This window comes from Ostrea edulis, chromosome 8 (assembly GCF_947568905.1).
Source record: "Ostrea edulis chromosome 8, xbOstEdul1.1, whole genome shotgun sequence".
NCBI lineage: Eukaryota > Metazoa > Mollusca > Bivalvia > Ostreida > Ostreidae > Ostrea > Ostrea edulis.
In genome coordinates this window covers 55,395,274-55,417,056 of record NC_079171.1, presented here as the reverse complement: position 1 = coordinate 55,417,056, position 21,783 = coordinate 55,395,274, and the positions used below count along the sequence as shown (strand labels likewise).

Sequence of the window (21,783 nt, the reverse complement as noted above, 5' to 3'; positions counted from 1 at the left end):
TGTACACCGTATGGTTTTATGCTAGTAAACTGAACTGAAACTTAATAGACCAACGTAACAGGCACGTAGCACCAGGGTGCTGACCCTTCACTTTTTTGACAACGTTCTTTTTTATTTTCATATGCAAACTAAGTTTTTTTCTCAAGTGAAATAAGATTAATTGGCTGACTATCCCCATCCTATTCTTTTGGTGGTAGTAATGAATGGTAAAAAATGTACTAATGAATGAACTGGTGAATTGAAGGATGAATGTAGTCCCCCTCCTTCCAATTTAGGAGTATGAAGTTTGGGCAAAAGAGACATTTATAGGTTCTTTTTCTGCTTGTCAACATTTGTAGAAGACAATTTCTTCTCTGATTACCCCTACACTTTCAAAAACGATCCTACGTGTTTGTACTATTCTAAACTTTCCAAAATAATCACTCAGCAATGGGAATTAAATTGTTTTTGCAATGCATGTATAAATTAAGTGGCGGCCGCCAGATAAATTAAGTGGCGACCGCCAGATAAGATAAATGGCGGCCGCCAGGTAATAAGTGATGGCCACCAGTTAAATTAAGTGCCAACCGCCACATAAGTTAAGTGGCGACCGCCAGTTAAATAAATATTAATTCTATACCCTAGCACCTATCGGTTTCCGTAGTTTCGGGATAGGACTATTTTCGTAAATAAAAAGAAAAAGTTTCAGTACACTCACTGGGAACACCTATTTAATGACGTAATACATAATATAACTCTCCTGACAGTCATTGTATTGACTTCATTTTTTGGGGTTAAGCTACCAGTTCTCATGTTGATTTTATTACAACCAAGACGAGAAAAATATGTCGTTGAGTGCATATAGATGAGGACTTGTTGAGTTAAAGAAGTCGTTTGAATTTTAAGATTAGTGGCATATCGACCTCTTGAAGTTTACACGTTGATGCTTTTGGCGAACCAGTACACCTCCCTTTATTCTCATGTCTTGTAGAGGGTGACAGAAATTATGAAATTTGATATATAGATAAAATAATTACACATGAAATCGCGCGTTTGCACGGGTGATTTTGAATTATTCAGTAGATCGACCACATTAAAACAATGAGGGTAGGTAATTCTACTGAATGCTGGAAATCAACAGTCCGACATTTCCCAGGTATTTGAAATTTACATATTTCGTAAGAAATTTTTCGGTGAAATTCTACACCATAATAATCATATGATCAAGAGATCGTGTCATTGAATGTTTTTGTATGCGCGTGTTACCAATAAATTATTAAAATATTCAGTAAGCAACATAATTGTTAAACAGCAGATATTCATGATTGAGGCATTTTGATACGCTCGTTGGTGTTGTGGGGGTGTATTATGATAGATAGTGTAGAAAATACTGGATCCGCGCATGTTGTTTACATCCGTGCCATTCCGTGGACTTTGGTCGTTTTCACGAACTCCTCAGCCCTATATGCACCAAAATAGTTCCTTACGGATTATTCCTCTGTTTAGCAGTGTTATTCCGCGCGTTATTCCACTTTTCCACGGTTAATAAAAACACAACTAAGGACTAGCTATAAAATATCAGGAAAATGTGGGACAAGCAACTTATAGTAGTTTTTACCTCCCATTACAATGCATATATAATATAATCAAACAACCCCCTCGTTTTGAACAGCATAATTTAATGCTTCCTTCGTCTTTTGTGACAATAATTTGTGCAATCAATAAATTAGTATTGATTGATTTAGGTATATTTTTTGCAATTGAAGTCGAAATTATATTTTATTTGAGCATTTTTACCGTTTTACAAGAATCTTGAAAAAACCTCGTTGACAGGTATATGCGAGTGTAAGGAACGATAACTCTATGTAGAGATTCATTCTCTTACCAGAGGGCGTGATACGCAAGTTTCACATGCGAGTAGCACACGGAACTCTGGATAGAGAATGACATTCTCTACCCAGAGTTCCGTGCATTATTCGCACTATAAGTAAGTGAAGTTTGCGGAACGCGCCCTCTGATGAGAGAATGAGAGAATGGGTAGAGATTGTGAGTGTAAGGAACGATAACTCTGGGTAGAGATTGTAAGTGAACGGCTCACGGACGAAAATTGAATCATTTAGTGTACAGATGTCAATCAATAATCTAAAAACTCTGCGTATATATGAGACTGATGTAACCTCAAGGACACGTTATATGCAGATTTAACTCTGTGTTCCGTTCAGTAGTTTTCCCTGCTAATCTAAAGAGAATCTGTCAGTACTGTATACGATGTCGGAAGTGATCGTATCTTTGTTTCGGTCAATGATTTCCTGCTAATCTAAGTCTGCACGATGTCGGCGGTGATGGTATCTTTGATAATTTTGGGACTGCACGATGTCGGCGGTGATGGTGTCTTTGATAATTTTGGGACTGCACGATGTCGGCGGTGATGGTATCTTTGATAATTTTGAGACTGCACGATGTCGTCGGTGATGGTATCTTTGATAATTTTGGGACTGCACGATGTCGGCGGTGATGGTATCTTTGATAATTTTGGGACTGTTTTGCATCGTGCCCCGGATGTTACTCCTGTCTATTTAATGGCCGGGAGCCGTGTCTGTCCTTCAGGGAGGGGTACCAGTTTATAGAATCAATGCTGGACCAATGTCCGATATTTAAAGAAATGTAAGCATTGCACAGCATATACTGGTGAAATTAAATCTCCGTCCACCCCTACACAAAAAAGAAGACCAAAGAGGGAAGAACGACTTAAGAAAGGAAATCGATAGGAAATCCCGTTAAAAAGGTGGGGGGGGGGTATTTTAGTGTGTGTGTGTGTGTGTGTGGGGGGGGGGTATTTTAGTGTGTGTGTGTGTGTGTGTGGGGGGGGGGTATTTGTAGTGACACCTTGTTGTTGTACTTGTATCGTTTTTCGCGGAAATGTTTTTCTACTTTTTATAAAACAATTCCATAATATACCGGTATTCATGCATACATGTATATGTGCATTTTTTCAACTTAAAACATGCACCCAATTAAATATGTAATTTCGATTTTAATCAGTTTGAAAAATGCATTTCACTAAATGTACAATTAACATTTGTGAGTAAAATGAAATCAGCCATAGTGTATGTGTATTATTAGTAGAAAATGCGATCTGCCAGTGAAGACTGATTTACGATTATTGATGTCAATTGAATTTATGCATGAATCAGTCTCGCTATCACACATAAGTCGTACATCAATTAGTCTCGCTATCACACATAAGTCGTACATAAATTAGTCTCGCTATCACACATAAGTCGTACATAAATTAATTTCGCTATCACACATAAGTCGTACATAAATTAGTCTCGCTATCGCACATAAGTCGGGGTGGTTTAGCGTTTTTAACAATGCTTCTCCCCAGTTTCCAAGTCTTTGCAATATGATAGTATCATGACATACTGGAAAATATTCATTTTTATACCATAAATATAGAAAACAAAGTCAACTGGTTCTGCATCAATGTTTTATCTGATAATCAAATCCAAACAATGCCCAAATTCTCCAGAAAATTAATATCTTTTTTAATTATGCAGTGAGACACATACGGTGGCTGATTTAGAACAGGTGGGAGAGTGGTTTAGGACAGGTAGGAGATTGATTTAGGACAGGTGGGATACTGATTTAGGACAGGTGGGAGGTTGATTTAGGACAGGTAAGAGATTGATTTAGGACAGGTGGGAGGTTGATTTAGGACAGGCAGGAGACTGATTTACGACAGGTGAAAAAATCGTTCCCGCGTAATAAAAATCGTTCTTACAAAATAAGATTTGCCCCATACAAAATAAAATTCGTACTCACAAAATAGAATTCGTTCCCTCAAAATAAAATTCGTTCTCTCAAAACAAAATTCGTTCCCTCGAAATAAAATTCGTTCGACACAGACACTATGTTAAAACTTTTCTTCATACGTCAATGGATGTCAAGCTTTTATTCATGGTGTGTATATATGTTATAAGTAATAGAAGGGCCTATTCTAAAATATTTTAGCGTAGACAAACAGGGGATGCTTACTCCTCCTAGGCAACTGATCCCACCTCTAGTGTGTCCAGGAGTCCATGCATGCCCTACTCTCAATTTTGTATTCTTCATAGGATTTATGAAATTGATCACTGTTCGTTAACTTCTCCTTTTCATTCACTTTCCAATGTTTTTACCTTTGACGTCTTAATACAACTTTTGCTCATAATCATAATTGCCCCGCAGGTGCGCGTATGAATCTTGATAAGTATAGTAACATTTGTACGTCTACTTAAATGGCTGGGGATTCCGACAAAAAGTAAGCGGAATGTAGGTACAAACAAAATGTGTTTGTGAAATACAAATGCCCCCGATATTGGCAAATTCCAAGGATGGCCAAGGTCACAAGGACAATTATCTTGGCACCAGAAGAAAGATCTTATCTCAAGAAATGCTCATGTACAATATGAAAGTTCTAATATTTTACCATTTAGAAGTTATGACCAATGTTTTTTTTTTAAAAAGTAGGTCAAATGTCAAGGTCAGAAGGTTTAGTACCAACGGAAAGATCTTGTCACAAGGAATACTCATGTAACATATCAAAGCTCTAGCACTTAACGTTCAAAAGTTTTTAGCAAGGTTAAAGTTTCACACAGAATGACAGAATTTCAGAATGAGAGACAGGACAAAAACCACGCTCCCCTCCCGATCTTTGATGTCGGGGGCATAAAGAGAAATTTCAGTTGTGAAAATACTTGGGGGTATAAACTGCAACTCTTCACGCCGGTATACTACATATAAAGCTCTAAAAATTAAATTTATATGGCTTAGATATACGATTTGATGTATGTCCTAGTTAAGTAGTTGGATTTCATTTACAACATAAACATGTATGTACATGTGTATCAGGACTCCATGAAAAACACTTTATTGAAATCAACTATTGGTTTTTATCAGAAAATATGCTTGTTAACTCATTTTGATTTTTAATACCCTTTCAGCGGCGACCTATGCCTTGCAACAAACGGACTTGAATTATATCGGTCAAAATCTGGAAATAAAAATCAAAGTGGATGACAACACCAAGTATGATGGCAAGAAACACAGGTTTAGCCTCAATATGACGAACACCGGAAGTAAAACAATCAGACGAGACGATTGGTCAATTTACTTTTACAGCTTCTGGATGATAGAACCTGGCAATCTTCCATCAGCGGATGGATACATTTTACCCAATTACAAGGTAAAATTTACTCACATCAATGGAGGATTGTTTAGCATGACGCCGACAGCAGACTTTCCAGATATTTTGCCGAATGGTATTCATTTTATCGAATTTTATGGACAATGGTGGGCTGTGTCGAGATCCGACGTGCCCCCTAACTGGTATGTGACGGGGCAGAATCTGAATCCAGTGAACATCGAATCGACGGCGACGGGGAAGCGATTTGTGGCAGATTTTTCTTCCATTCATCAGTGGAAGCGATACCGCGTGGACCAGTACAACCCTTTCACAGCTCAGGATCGCTACAGGAGATATAACGTCAGAAACTTTAACACTCACAGCAACCGAATCATTCCTACACCAAAGAAAATGGAAATCCGGAGTTCTAAATACCTTAGCATCAGCGATAAAACTGCTATATGTACTTCCGATGTCTCCGAGAGCTGTTCACTTCTCAAAGGTAAGGATTATATTCCTAACCTAGATTTCTTCTACTGGTATTTCATTTGTACTTTCATTTTCGTTTTAATGGCCACATCCGGTGAAATAAAAACCGTATTTTATGAACCAAAATCTTTCATGCAATGTCAGACATAGACAGGGTTGACGATACTTGCACTATAGCACTTTGTTTGAATTTAAATTCGTATTTGTTTTAAATCTTGGGATATCCACCCCCTTCCGCGTTTGTGATAGAAAAGGTAGACACTTGGAACACACCCTATAAAATTTTCTGGATCTGCCACCGATATGGAGCTCATTTGGTAAAGTAACCAATCGTCATGGGCGGGAGATCGTGGGTTGATTTCGTGACGCGATACACGTCATCAAAATTGACAGAGATGGGTCACTCGCCGAACGACATAAGTTAGAAATTGAAGTCGTGGGTTAGATATGGATGGGCCATTAATGTCCCATATCCCCTGCCGGAGTAGGTGACAATATGGCAAAGAAATACCACTTAATGCACTTGACCTCACTCAGTTCTTGGGGCCCTTTCTCAAAGTTGGCAACGTCTCTCATTAAAAAGCGTAAGTTTTTCGAAAGTACGTGTCATTCGAATCAATTAATCAATCAATCAATCAATTGATTCAGATAACAATTAAATGGAACATAGCTCATTATCATGAATTGGACATCTTTCCGGTTGGATAAGTAATTCAATTCGAGACCCATCTCTTTATCGGTAAGACCTTTTAACCACTAAGCCCCTCAGTCTACTGAACAACTCTTGAAGAGTAATTGAATACAGGAGTGAATCGAAGTCTTTTTTTAATAATAGGGGATGCGACCGAAGGTGATATCTTTTCCGCCCTAGAAAGAGATTGTAGACCTCAATAGGGTATGCATTGACCATCTACATAAAATGGTCAATCAAAGTGGGAGGAGTGGAGTAGTCACCCCCGTAACTCACCCTCCAGATCCGCCACTGGAATACCAACTTTCCCGATTCCGAGGCAATCTATTTTTTTCGAACTTTTTTTCCAACATGCTGCAGTATGTCACTGTCTTGGAATCAAGTTGTGTTTCATAATCTGGTAGATTATTGCTGTACGAACGAGCAACACCGTTACATAGATTTTAGAAAACCTACCCGATCACCCACAGGGAGTGGTCTAAACGACTTTTGATGAAATGTTAATTTCAGTTTGTATATGATTAAGATTTTTACCATTTTAGAAAAACTAGGGATAGTAGTAAGTGTAAATGAAAATGCAGAAACTAAGAAACAAAAGAAGAAGATTCGACTATGGACAAACTCCGCCTTAGGAAAAAATACTGGTCTTTACCACCTCTACACCAATTTGGATGAAGAAACAATCACGCTGATTGGTCGTTCACCTGCCGCTGTGCATTACGCCATCCAATCTCTCCTCAGTTTAGTGGCTGGTTCTCCTGATCATAAAAGTATACCAGATGTCACAATGGAAGACGAGCCTCGTTTTGAACATCGAGGTATGCATGTGGATGTGTCAAGGAATTTTCGGACAAAAACGGATATAATAAGATTGATGGATGGAATGTCGATGTACAAATTGAACAAGTTACACATACATCTGACGGACGACGAAGGGTGGAGGTTAGAGATCCCCGGTATTCCGGAATTAACAGAGGTAAAATCTAGAACCAAACGTTTCCATTCCTAAGGTAATTTTATGAATAACAAATTTTATCACTTTCTATCGCACAATAGTACTATTTATGGGTTCATAACGCGGGTTCGGAAAACGATACGAAATCGTAGCACAGGTTAATATGTATATTACAAATCGCATTTTCCTCTTTGAACCAACCAATTTCAGCACGAGGCACAATCCGTTCATATTGATTATGAACTACTTTAAAGCACGAGACTGAGAGAGTGTAATGATTTGAAAAAATGCATGTGTTCCAAAGATCACGCAAAGTCACACCTCGGATTAAGATTGTGAACTTACGTGGATTATCACCCCAATCTTGTGATATCCTAGCTCCAAAATACAGTGCACCGTGCAATGATGATAAAGGGCAGGGTAAGACGAAGTGTTTCGTCATGGCTATGTTTTGACGTACGTCACAATACGACTGTGACATAGGTGGATCTTAGAATTTCATTTTATGCAACAAAATATTCCCTAACTTATACAAGCAATGTAAACAAACGGTGATTTAGTAAATGAATATAAATATAAGAAATGAACAGCACTTTTGAGCGGTTCATGGTCAATATGAACGAATTTGGATTTGATGCAATTTGCCTCAAATCCAAATCCGTTCATATTGACTATAAACAGCTCAAAAGTGCTGTTCATTTCTTAAATAACTATGCAAATCATGTAGGACAATCACATGTATTCATGCGCCACGTAAACAAAACAACATGACATCCGTTGAAGTTGGCGATTATGTTAAAATTGACGGTAAAGGGCATGGGATTGTAGCCAAAGTTGTTCCAAGAGGAGTTTGTCTTTTATGAAGTGAAAATAAGCGGCATTGACTTTGAAACAGAATTTTCAAGCGACAGTCTAATTCTAATTCCCCAAGCCGTGACGGATTAGATGACGTCAAACAATAACAACGTGAAAAACGCAAAATTGCGCGTGCTGACATAAATACAAAAATTTCAACTTTCTAAGTTTACCACAAACGTTCTTCAAGTCTATGATAATTATTCCTGTTTTATTTGTTGTGGTGACATAATGACATCACTTCATATTAAGATTTTAAGATTAAAATTCTAGCGTACCTATCTGAGAGTATCAGGTTGCCGTTTTGATCTTTAGATCTTTTTTCTTGCACTCAAGGACATTTTTCTCAGACGAAGCACATAGGCCAGGATAACCTCGAAATGACAACAGTCACATGAAATGGAAAGTAATTAAAATATGCGTTTATTAATAGTTTTGTGATGAATAAAATCTTACACTCATCAAGGCTCGGAAAATATTAAACCGTTTCATAAATTTCATCAGCCATAAACATTCGTTCAAGATCATCTAATTCATGTATTAATAAGATAGACATGTTAAATTAATTATGATGTCAGGTTTCGTTTTCGTAGATAAATAGTCTTATGACTGCATATCATCTTTTTTATATTGTATAAAGATCGGAGGTAAGAGATGTCATGACCTTAACGAGAAAACCTGCATCATACCACAACTTGGATCAGGGGGAGATTCTTCAACTTCCGGTTCCGGTTTTTTCACGGTAGCGGATTTCCAGGACATATTAAAGGAAGCCACTAAACGTCACATCGACGTCATTCCGGAAATAGACATGCATGCCTGCACATTCTCACGCTGCGATCAAAGCAATGGAGGAGAGGTATTCTCAATACAAGATTTCCAACCCAACACTGGCAAATCAATATAGACTACTGGACCCGACGGATACAAGCGAGTATGCATCTGTTCAGATGTTCAAAAACAATGCAATTAACCCTTGTATTGATTCCACATACGCATTTATCAAGAAAGTCGTGTCAGAAATCAGACAGATGTACCAAGGGATCCAACCACTGACATATTTCCATTATGGAGGAGATGAAACTCCCACCGACGCCTGGGCGGAATCTTCAGCATGCAAACAATTGATAAAGAGCAATCCCGAATACAAGACACCCCGGCAGCTAAAGGAATATTTTGTCCGACAAATTGCCGACATCACCAACCAGCTGGGACTCAACTTAGCTGGCTGGGAGGACGGACTGTTGGGGGCTGATGGAGTACCTTTTCCAAGAGGGTCTCTACCCAATTCGGAAGTATACGGAAACGCTTGGCAGAATATTTGGGAATGGGGAGTAGGGCGCAGAGCATATGACCTCGCAAATAGTGGATATAAGGTATGCGCTGTATTTGTAAAATTGATGATTGGTACCTGTTTGTAATAAATAACTGAAATAGGAGATATTTAAAAAAAACCTTGTAATTAGAGGACAGATGCACAATGAGGACAAGTTTTCTGTCCTTGCGGTTATGTTTCCACACTAATGGCAGCAGAATGTGAAACTTCTAAATACTATGTATCAGACCTATGTGGACTAAGGATAGTCTCTCTCATAAATATTTATTTTACAATTCGAAAGAGATTATTGGATGCATTTTATAGATGTCCCTAAAATTACTAACGAAAGTTTACTCTTTGTCTATACAATAACATATGTGTTTGTTATCTCCTACACATTGTGAGGGCGTCCTCGCATATTTCGTCGGAGAGAGCATTCAAAATGTTGCAATTCGTTGAAGGTGGTATTGTCCCATGCAACACATTTCTTCTTTGACCAACCCCAAGAACCAGACCCCGAGGAAACTGGGTTGTACTGGGCAACGCGGTTCACAGACGCTAAGAAGACTTTCTACTTCCTGCCAGACAGACTTTACGACAACATTGCCGTCAAACGTTCTGGTGAGCGTATCACTAAAGCGGAAGTGTGTGGAAACAAGAACGAAAACTGTCCTCCGTTGCAAAACAAGATAACATTATTGGTAAGATACATTCGTTCAATGAGAACATTGAATTAAAATAGAAAGGAGAGAAATTACATTCCAGCAAGCAAGTGAAGTAACTTTCACACCAGAACGTTGCGTTGAAATACCTTTCCAAGATAGTTCAAAATGATTAAAAAAATATCGTCTTAAACCAATTATTATACTTGTTTACCACTAACAGGCTTGCAAGGCCAATCTTGGGGCGAAACGTTCATGACACCAGAAACATTTGACTACATGGTCTTCCCAAGGCTCCTCTCATTGGCCGAACGATCTTGGCACAAAGCATCCTGGGAAGACATGGATAGCCCAGAACGAGATAGTACCGCAGCAGAAGACTGGGAGTCGTTCGCTAACACAGTTGGTCACAAAGAATTGGGGAGACTTGGAAAGCTTGGGATTGATTACAGAATAGCGCCACCTGGTGCCATGTAAGGAAAATTGATTAATAGTTCATGTTTCTAATGCAAAACTTTGATTTCAATGAATAACGAGTTTTAACGCAAAATCTTCAAACACGAATTACATATGTCTTTTGAATAAAGCTGTGTTGGATTTGCTCTTTACAATTGTTTGATTTAATGTATATCTATACCATGCATTTCTTGTTAAATGGGGAGGGGTTGTTAATTCGTTGGTGTGATCGAACCCTAAAAAGAACGAAAGTAGCTATTTCATCGAATATGCTAATCAATATATCTTCTACCGAAAAGATTTTTAGCAATAAATCATCTTTTGCAGAGTAGAAAATGGCTATTTGAAGGTGGAGTCGGAATTTCCTGGGTCTTCGGTGCAGTACAGCAGGGATAACGGGGTTTCGTGGCACGATGTCCCCACAGAGTGGTTCCTGAAGGAAAGACATACATTACATCTGAGAGCAAGGTCTCTCTCTCTCTCTCTCTCTCTCTCTCTCTCTCTCTCTCTCTCTCCATTCATTTATCTTTGATTTTTGAAAAAGTTAAAGATTATTGAACAATTTGAGGGAATACATTACACAGAGAGCTCTTTGTTTGTCTACTTACCTCCTGCAAGGTTCTCAAGCTGCGGCCTTTTAATTCATTCGATGCAAAAGATAGTATATCGCAGCTTGATGATGGCTTATAAAAAGTCTACAACTTATGACATTAGGAAACACTCTATAAGATTGTGACGGGTGTAGCATATACTGTGCCCCATACTCGAACGTTATCAAGGAAGAACGGTGATTCTACAAAGTGCAGCACATAGACCGAAAAAAAACCCTCACAACAACAGTATTTAAGGGAACACGCTTAACAATAAATGATACGAATCACGTGAGTGGGGTGTGATGACTGCCAGAACTGTAAGAGGCATTACAAAATTAAACAACCGATAAAAACTCAATTACAAAAAAAAAAAATACATAGAAACTCCATTCAGATCCACACAGATATTACGTAAAGTGTACACAAAATTGTTTTGTAACTTTACACTAAGACAAGAGTTCAGCCACTAATAAACATTTGACTTACCCCAAATAACAAACGTCAATTTCATATTGTTCGATTGATGCACTTACCCGTCACCAGAGGAAACCTCTTCTGAAATCACTGATTTCTTAACGTTTTAAGAAAGAAAAAAAGGAGAGAAGGAGGCCCTTTTTAGTATGAAAGGTATAGATAACAAACAGTGATCAATATCATAACTCCTATTGACAATACAAAATGTATAGTTGAGCAAACATGGACCCCTGGACACACCAGATATGAAATCAGGTGCCTAGGAGGAATAAACATCCCTTGTCGACAGGTCACACCCACCATGGGCCATATATCATGATCTGGTAAACAGAGTTATCGGTAGTCGAAATCAGTGTGCCAAGAACGGCCCCACAATCGATATGAAACACGTTAGACAGCATTGGACCCAATGATAGGTTGTATTGACGAACTAGATCGTTAAAACGACCCTAGAATTTTCGAAATGCTGACTTTAATCGAGACTGTTGAAACCCCCGTACCATCAACTTGTTTGTCAGTAGCTTGCCTCGATTTAGAAACTGACCATACGCAGAACAAGCTCTTGTGTATCGAATCAGTTGAGAGATATACACACCATATGCAGGTGATAATGGAATATTACTACATAAATAATGTTATTGTGACGTCATATGTATAAACTAAATGCATTTTAGAGGAATATTTATTTGATACGAATTTCCTAGTCCTTGTGCCTTCAATGGTTTATTTGTTCTTAGACGAAATATAATCAGTGATCCTTTGAACTGCCTAAACATATTTTTTGACTCTAAATCGTGTTCTATGTTGATTATAATATTATGCAATACACATTATAGCTAATGACAGAATGCATAATTTTTTATCAAACTCTAGATCAAAGGACAGAACAAGGTTTAGCAGAACTGTGCTCTTTTATCCAGGTACGTTCTCCTTTTGCACACCACTATTTGAAATCAAGACGTTCTTGGCTGAAAAGACAAAAAATCGTTTCATTTTGGCCATTCTCTTGCAGAGGAACCATTACCAATATCCGACCAACACTTGGTGGACTACATAGCTGAGAGCCTCGATGTCAAATATGACATCATCAGCAATCTCGTTAACGACTGGCACGATTTTACCGCCAAAATTACGTTTAGAAATACTGGCACTAGGGACCTGGTTTCAGGAAACTGGGAGCTATATTTTTACTCCATAAGACTAATTCAGCCAAAAGAATTTCCATATGCAAATGGTTTCGTTATAAATGATTGTAACATGAAGGTATATCACGTGGGCGGAAGTCTATTCAAATTGACCCCCGTACCCCAGTTTTCGTTACAGAGTTCAGATGACGTAGTTTGTACAATTACGACACAATACTGGCAGGCAGCAAAGACAGATTCAATGCGAAATTGGTATGTAGCTGCCGAAGGGATGAGGTCTAAAAATATCAAGTCTACTGAAAACGAGGATCTGTCTTTTGTCGGGCCGATCACCAGACCGGAACAGTACCGTCGGTACCCAGAAGACGCTTGGAGTCCATACACCCCGCAAGAGAGATTTGGCATCAATGCTCGTATGACAGTTTCCGGTGTAAAGATAAAACCGATAATACCCTCTCCTGTTGAAATGACTTTACAGAACAATCAGGTGGCCATCGATTCTTCTTGGGTTGTTTTGCGTTCTTCAACATATACCAAGGAGATCCAATTATTAGCAGGTGAGGTTGGTTATTAAAACGATATGTTTGACTTGTATTTGAAATACAGTCAATGTAGTCGGACAAAACACACTGCATTCACCAAATATTTAGAAAAGTCAAGAAAAAATCACCGTTTTTTTTTTCGTTTTTGATAGAACTTATTCATCTATTGTTTTGTAGATTTATTTGGCATCGTTATACAAAACAACAAGCCATCCTCAAATTACATAGAAATCACCACGGCGGTCGACATCAATGTTTTGAACAATGACATCACACATGACGAGGGCTATTGGATCGATATTACTAAATCTTTCATCAGTATTTCTGTTAAAAGCACATCCGGAGCATTCCACGCCTATGAGTCCCTGCGGAGCTTGAGTAATGGAGGGGAAATGCTTCCGGTCGGTATGATCAAAGATCAGCCTCGGTTTCAATATCGGGGGATGCATGTGGACGTAGGTCGTAACTTTCACACTAAGGCAGAAATAATGAAAATTATCGACGCCATGGCTATGTACAAACTAAACAAACTGCATTTCCACTTGACCGAGGATGAAGGATGGCGGTTAGAAATCCCCGGTCTCCCAGAGTTGACAGAGGTATGTAGTTAATGTTGGTTCTATATTATCTAACGTACCTCTCGCCAATTTTTTTTTTCACTCATGGATACGTCACTTTTGCCGGAGAAAAATGCATAATTTAGACCTATCTTCGGAGCTTATGACACTTGAACAGGGGGATATCTTTACCATGCCACACCTGCTGTGAAACGGAGCCTCCGTTTTTTGTGCAGTCTCATCCGAAGGACCGTCCTATAGCAGTATCCAGTTAATATAATTTGAAAACTTACGATAAATGAATGTCTGCCTTCATAACATTGTTAGACTCATTGACCCTTTGATTCGCTGTGGTCTTTTAATGCAAGGTGAAGATAACGAACAGTGATCAATCTCATAACTCCTACAAGGAATACAAAATAGATAGTTGGGCAAACACGGACCCCTGGACACGCCAGAGGTGGGATAAGGTGCTTAGGAGGCGTAAGCATCCCCTGTTGACCGGTCACATCCGCCGTGAGCCCTACATCCTGATCAGGTAAACGGAGTTATCCGCAGTCAAATCAGTGTGCCAAGAGCGGCTTAACAATCGGTATGAAACACGTCAAACAGCATTTGACCCAATGGTAGGTTGTATTGACGAACTAGATCGTTGTAACGACCATATAATTTGCGAAATTCTTACTTCAATCGAGACTGTTGAAACACATTTAACGATAAAGATCTAAGGTTCAGAGTACTGTGATTTAACTAGCGTTTAATGGGTGTCATGGACGTCATGGGACTTGAATTTTATTGTAATAAGAATGATAATCACTTTGATTTTATATTTAAAAATAATGCGTCTTTATTTTGTATTGATTCTCTTAAGATAATATCGTGCCAACGTGACGGAGGTCCACTCAATGTTGAAGGTCGTATCCGAAAACTCCGCGCCGTTTATCACTAGGTGAACAGTTAATAAACAATAATACATTATCATCCTATCCATTTAGGTTGGTTCAAAGCGTTGCCATGATCTAACGGAAGATGAATGCATCCTTCCTCAGTTAGGATCCGGATCAGCGAAAGGCGGACTTGGTTCCGGATTTTACACGGTGGACGACTATAAAGAAATATTACGATATGCCAATGACCGCCATATTGAAGTCATACCGGAATTTGACATGCCCGGACATTGTCGCGCAGGCGTTAAAGCAATGGAGGCCAGATTCCGGAAGTATTTGAAATATGGAGACGAGACTGCCGCGGGGAAGTACTTAATGACGGATTTCGCTGACACGACCCGATACCTCTCTGTTCAGATGTTCACAGACAATACCATCAATGTCTGCATGGATTCCACAGCAGCCTTCATCCGTTATGTCATCCAATCAGTTAAAGCCATGCATAAAGATATACAACCGCTCCAGACATATCATTTCGGAGGTAAGGTCAACATGTTTCATAAGGTTAAACAACGAAAGTGTCAATTATTAAGAACTGTTTTTCTGCACGAATTATGGTCGATAAACCGGTTGTACTATATGGTTATGTTATCTTTACAACAGATGTAATTTTTCATATCCAAATGGGATTTGCTGTTTGCATACATATAAGGTTGATGTTACTGTGTTTGGATAAAATATTACTCAACCTTACTAAAATACGCGACAGAGAAAGGTTGACATATTCTTTTTAGTGTTAAAGAATCTACAGGAAAATACATTGTAACCCCCCTCCCCAACCAATATCACCACTCAGAGGGAGGTTGAAAACCAAAAAAGCGACAAATGACTATCTTTGTTAAAATATACAACCAGGGAGGGGGTGTGTGTTGCAATTGCCTTAATCCCCCCTTTAGATACGGTACGGTACATGGTCATTTTTTTCACAAGGTCTAGCTAATAGCAGAAACTTATGTTGAGAAAATGAATTAAACGTAACTAAGAATACAGCTACATTTTAACCCAATCATCGTGATTGAAAATGTGAAGGAGCTCTCTTTAAATGGTGCAGGTTCGCGTAGCACAGAAGGGGTGGGGTGGGGGTGGGAGGGATGTTTGTTGGCCCAAATTCGTATGACGCAAGTGTAATGCAGATGTCAGAAGACTTGTGTAATCGGATCATTAAAATGACTCTCTTCACATATCTAGGAGACGAAACGGCAGGAGCATGGAAGGACTCTCCCGAATGCCGGAAGTTCTTGGCAAGTTCCGGACTCAAGGACGTGGACGAACTAAAGAAATACTTTGCCCACCTTATGTCTAGGATCACTGACGAGGAAGGTCTTCACCTGGCAGCGTGAGGTGAAGGGCTGAAGGAGGGGCCCACGCCTTATGACATTTCTAAATTTCCCGGGAAAAAGTAAGTTCTCGTGACGGGGTCAGTGTTATTCTTAATGTATTCACAATGAAAGCGATATCGTGAAACCAAGTATTCCTCGTATATAAGCTATTCATATCGTGTTGAGTATTTCTCAATCTACAAATACTATCTTTGAATTAAAATAAAAACCCCTTTCCTTTTGTTCTTCAGAACACAAGAGCATTAAACGTTTAAAAGAAATTGATTCAGTTTATCAAATATTGGAAAATACAATGTTATTAGTATCAGATAACTATAATATCAATACCGTTGATTATCTATATTAGCACAGCTTCAATGTAACCATACTTAAAGGAATATCGTCATTTCTGGTTGTGAAAAACTGGAACCCAGGGAGTAATCTTAACCGTGCTGTCTTTTATAGTAACACATGATATTGACTTTTAAAGTCCCGTCTAAAAGACCCGTAACTCTCATTTCCGTTTAGCAAAGGGCCAGTCACTAAGTATGCTTACGTCTTATGTTTGACGCGAGAAGAGGACGTGTAGGATTGGAACCCACCATCTTATATCATGCAACTAATGCTCTTAAGACGCGATCGAAAAAAAAGTAAAATAATCTGACAACTGTATTGTATTGTGTTTTGCTTAAATAATTAGATTGCTTTCTTTATTTTTTCATCGGGTGATGAATGTAGCTAGCATTGCAGAAACAATTCATAACCAGCGTAAGCGGGATACATGTATGCATTTTTCTGCAATGATTGCTACCTTCATCACCCGATGAAACAACAACAACAAACAACAACAACAAAAGACAGCTTATTGTTTATATTTATATTTTTGCGTATTGTTTTAAAATATAAACTAGATTTAAGTACTACAATACCGTGATTGACTCATTCGTTACGTTAAACGGAACAGCCAATGCAGCCTTTGACCTTGATGACGCTCCATATCTGGTGTTACAGGGATATAACTTTGACTTATTATTATAGGGACATAACTCTGAATTATTATTACAGGGACATAACTCTGACTTATTATTATAGGGACATCACTCTGACTTATTATTATAGGGACATAACTCTGAATTATTATTACAGGGACATCACTCTGACTTATTATTATAGGGACATAACTTTAACTTATTATTACAGGGACATAACTCTGACTTATTATTATAGGGACATAACTTTAACTTATTATTACAGGGACATAACTCTGATTTATTATTACAGGGATATAACTTTAACTTATTATTACAGGGACGTAGCTCTGATTTCTTATTACAGGGACATAACTCTGACTTATTATTACAGGGACAAAACTCCTACTTATTATTATAGTGACATCACTCTGACTTATTATGACAGGGACATAACTCTGATTTATTATTGCAGGGATATAACTCTCATTTGTAATGAGAAGGACATCACTCTGACTTATTATGACAGGGTCATAACTCTGACGTATTATTACAGGGACATAACTCTGACTTATTATTATAGGGACATAGCTCTGATTTATTATTACAGGGACATAACTCTGACTTATTATTACAGGGACAAAACTCTTACTTGTTATGACAGGGACATAACTCTGACTTATTATGACATGGACATAACTCTGACTTATTATTACAGGGATATAACTCTGACTTATTATTATAGGGACATAACTGCATATAACTGGGAGAACGTCTGGGAATGGGGTCAAGGTGACAAAGCTTATAAACTCGCCAACGCTGGATACAAGGTATGTAACAGTGTACATTTGTATTTATCACCTGTGATTGTACGTACAGTTCATTATACTGTTTATCTTTCCTGTGATTGTACGTACAGTTCATCATACTATTTCACTTACCTGTGGTTGTACGTACAGTTTATCATACTGTTTCACTTACCTGTGATTGTACGTACAGTTCATCATACTGTTTCACTTACCTGTGATTGTACGTACAGTTCATCATACTATTACACTTACCTGTGATTGTACGTACAGTTCATCATACTGTTTAGCTTACAGTGTACCTGTGATAGAGGTATGTTTGCTGTTTGTTATTTTTTTCTTCTTATCAAAAATCTTGGAAACAATTTCAATCAATCGTAGCATCTTCTGACAGAGGGAATTGGTATGTACTCAGCTACTGAAAACCAAACTTGAATAATCATTTTTTTACGCAATGTCATTCTGTAGTACTCAGCCCTGAAGTCACGTGACTAGGGAAGTGCTATAATTGGGGTAATAAGTATTGTATATAGATATAGTTGATAATTTTCTTAGTATTCTTCCCCCATCATTTTGATTTGTCTGATTAGATTATTAGATCGCAAAGATCGTCATATGTTGCGTTTGTTTGCTTATTTGATTAACGAACATAAAATATTTAATCACTTATATCGAGACACCATCAGCTTAGGTGAATTGCTGGAATTCTAGACCCATGCCTGCCACCCAAGAATGTCTAGATTTGGTCAAATAAATGACCTAGAGTTCAGAGCGGTGCCACAAGAAATATTTCAAAATTTTATGTTTGTTCCTTCCTAATTATTGAACTGGATATACTTGTATTTGGGAGCATTCTGATGCGATCTAAAGTGTAAAAAGTAAGAAATGAGATTCCTTTCAATATGTTGAATATTCTCTAGACCCCTTTTTGGATCTGTGAAGAGAAGCGTATCACTTTTAGAATTAAGAGGTTTACATGGTGTCGTAAATTTACGAATATTCATCGCGGTATAAGAAAGTTCACTAACATTAGCGTTTTTGCTCATTTAGCTCAAAAGAAATTTATTGCATGAATACCAGCACCACCGCCACCACCACTACCACCACCTTACACAATAATCAACATGTTGGGGTTTCGAATGAGCAATGTTGTACCAGAATTATGAAATATTTTAGGTTGTGCTTGGACATGCGACACACCTTTATTTTGATCATCCGCAAGAACCGGATCCGGAAGAGAGAGGATTTTACTGGGCTACACGATTTACCGACACTCGGAAGACCTTTGGTTTCGTCCCTTCTAATATCTACCATAATGCTGACAAAGCCGGAAATGGGAAACCACTGACTAACGATCAAATCTGTACTAATAATGGAGTTTGTCTGCAACTAGAAAAACCAGAAAATATCATCGGTGTGTTATGCTCATAATCATTACAAATAGGGTGAAATTTTTACTCGGTCATATAAATGCTTTATTGATTTCATTTGGTTATAATGTAAAACTTATACGGTACCAATTTTGATGCACCAGATGCGCATTTCGACAAATAATGTCTCTTCAGTTATAATTCATGCTTTCATTAATCTAAACTGAAAAATATTCAGGCATGCAGGGCCAAGTTTGGACGGAGACCATTCGGACTAAAGATCAACTTCAAGAAATGGTGTTTCCCCGTCTCTTAGCCTTAGCGGAAAGAGCGTGGCACAAATCTTCATGGGAAGATACCGCGAATAAGGAGGAGCGCATGAAAGAGACAGACGTAGAATGGACATCTTTTGCTAAATCTTTAGTAGAAAAGGAGCTCGCACGATTAGAAAAGCTAGGAATTAAGTATCGAATTCCTGTACCGGGGGCAAGGTAATTAATACATCTTCTCTAACCCATGCACTCCCTATCTCTCGTATTTCAATAAGTAGTGCTAAAATCACAATTCTGTAATCATAACCATAGAAAGTGATAACTGATTGTATGACAAGATGTACAGAAAAACAAGATGTGTTTGCGAAACACTGAAGCCTGGGTATGGTAGTAAAGTATTTCTGGCATCGAAAGAAAGGTCTTGTCATAAGGAATTGACAGGTGGAATACGAAGGGACTATTACTAATCGTTCAAAATTCAAGGTTAGAATAGTTGCCGTCAAACAGACAGATAGACAGACAGACGGACAGATAAAAACTATATGCCCCCGGATATCCAACTACGGGGACATAAAACATGGTAAATTTTGTCATGAGTAAAATTGATTGGCATACCAAATAATGAAAAACATATTTGATTTAAATTTTACAGAATGACAAGAAGGAAGTTACATGTAAACACAGCACTTCCGGGTCTGAGTGTCCAATACAGCGTGGACAACAAACAGACATGGCAGGACGTTAACTCTAAAACAAAGATCCTCCCGGGAAGAAAAGTGTTCTTGAGAACAGAGTAAGTCACACAATAGGAATGTCCCTGTAATTCTATATCGACAAAAGTTGATCTGCGAAAGCTTGAATTATGAAACTGAAGAAGTGTGTTCAACATATGTGGACACTTTCATCTGATGGTTTGTCTTCATTTTTGTGTAGGTCTGTAGACAAAACACGGCACAGTAGGATTGTTTCCATGACAACAGAGGTAACATTCGCATAGTATCATTCTCAAGTAACTGTTTTTAAAAAATTAGATGATCTGTTTCAATTTTCCTTTCTTTACATTTTTTTAGCGTTTCTTTATGGTCCTTATGTATAATTTTCATGCTTGTATGTAAAACCTATACGGTATCATTTTGATGCACCAGATGCGCATTTCGACAAATAATGTCTCTTCAGTGATGCTCAAGCCGACATTTTTTGAAATTCGAAATAACAATAAACTTGTAAGAGCTAAAAACAAAACTAGAGTGCAAAAAACTGGAACCAAATTCGTCCAAGGATAAGAGCTATGCATGAGGGAGATAATCCTTAATCTTGAAATGAATTTCTAAATTTTATCCCAGCAATTAAGTAAACATCCGTATAGACAGTAACGAAGTACTTATCTAGTGGGTTGTAGAGACTCTCGGGGACCATCAGAGGTATCGACCCAGGGGTCGTAATTTAAAACTTATACGGTACCAATGATAAAAATTGTTCTGACAACATTTAAAAAAGAACAGAGGAGGAGGCAGTCCTTCACAAAAATTGCAATATGTATGATCCTTAGGGGTAAGGGTTTGGTTCCAGGATGGGGTCAAATTTATCACATTGATTATTGTCTTTATCATTTGAAAGAATTCTTTAAGTTTGTTAATACAATATGAAAATTAAATGCATGTTTTGGAAAAGCAGAAAATGGCGTACCAAAATTAACCCCAGTGTTTTGACTCTTGGACGAGCATCCCGATCCCGATACGATACTGCTTACATCCGTCTCAAACTATAGTCCGCTATTGCACTTATTCACAACTTCTGTTAACTTTTGTCCTTATCTCTTTTTAGAGAAAACCCAAGAGAAAGTACGGAAATCCTAGATAAAAATATAAGGGATGAAATGAAGCTCGCAGAGGTATTATGCATATTTTGTATTCCTTGTAGGAGTTATGAGACGTTTCATGAATGATATTATTTGACTTTGGATTTCATGCGGGTATGTTTAGTATACATTGTACTGTCTTTGCTTTCAGAACATCTGCTCGCACGTGGAGTAAGTGTGGCGATAAATTGATACATCCAATATGATATTGAAATGTGTAGTTTTAAAGAAATAAATATTAGTTATCTTACGTTGTTTTTTGTTCGGGGTTTTATTTTTGGCACATGTTGCAGTGTTGCATATGAATGAAACGACAATACTAGAAGAATAGCGCAACCTACGACACCAAGTACGCCTCAT

The 21,783-nt window shown here is 38.1% G+C and overlaps 1 pseudogene; it reads left to right on the top strand.

Moving 5' to 3' along the window:
- Nucleotides 1-2,352: 2,352 nt before the first annotated feature.
- LOC125663371 (uncharacterized) lies at nucleotides 2,353-21,673 on the top strand (annotated as a pseudogene).
- Nucleotides 21,674-21,783: the final 110 nt, after the last annotated feature.